Here is a 727-nt window from a genome sequence, read left to right as displayed (position 1 = left end):
TCAAACATAGGGAACTTAAGGCCAAAGAAGCATGTTTTCAATCAAAGCACATAATTAGGAAGGCAAATGTAAAACCATGCAAATAGTATGAATAAGTGGGTAAAGAGTTGATAAAAATAACTCAATTGAGCACAAGATAAACCATGAAATAGTGGTTTATCAATGGTCAAAATTGAGTTTGGCAAAGCAAGAAGGGGGCTAGGATTTATAAACTTTGAATCTTTTAATCAAGCACTTTTGGCCAAACAGGAATGGAGATTGATTAAATTTTCTAATTCACTAGCATCAAGGACATTGAAAGCCAAATACTACAACAAAAGATCTTTTCTCAAGTCAGTTATTGGAAACATGCCAAGCTACACTTGGAGAAGTATTTAGAATGCTAAATGGGTTCTAAATCTGGGAGGATCGGTAATGGCATATCAATTAAAATATAGGAAGACCCATGGCTTCCGAATTAAGACGGATTCAGAATTTGGAGCACCTGCTCGAGTTTTGATCTGGAAACCAGGGTGGAACAACTTATTGATCAGGAAACCATTCGATGGAAAGAGGACATCATGAGACAGGATTTCTTTCATTTCGAAGCAGAACAGATACTTAACATTCCTCTAGACCAGAACCAACAAGAAGACTACTACTACTTGAAAGAATCAAAGAATGGAGAATATGAGGTCAAGAAAGCTTACCACCTCATCCGTTCTCGGCCACAAAACCACGCTCAGTC

Source organism: Arachis ipaensis, chromosome B01 (genome assembly GCF_000816755.2).
Source record: "Arachis ipaensis cultivar K30076 chromosome B01, Araip1.1, whole genome shotgun sequence".
NCBI classification, from domain to species: domain Eukaryota; kingdom Viridiplantae; phylum Streptophyta; class Magnoliopsida; order Fabales; family Fabaceae; genus Arachis; species Arachis ipaensis.
The sequence above is the reverse complement of the archived record's forward strand: the minus strand, read 5'-3'. Positions refer to the sequence as shown.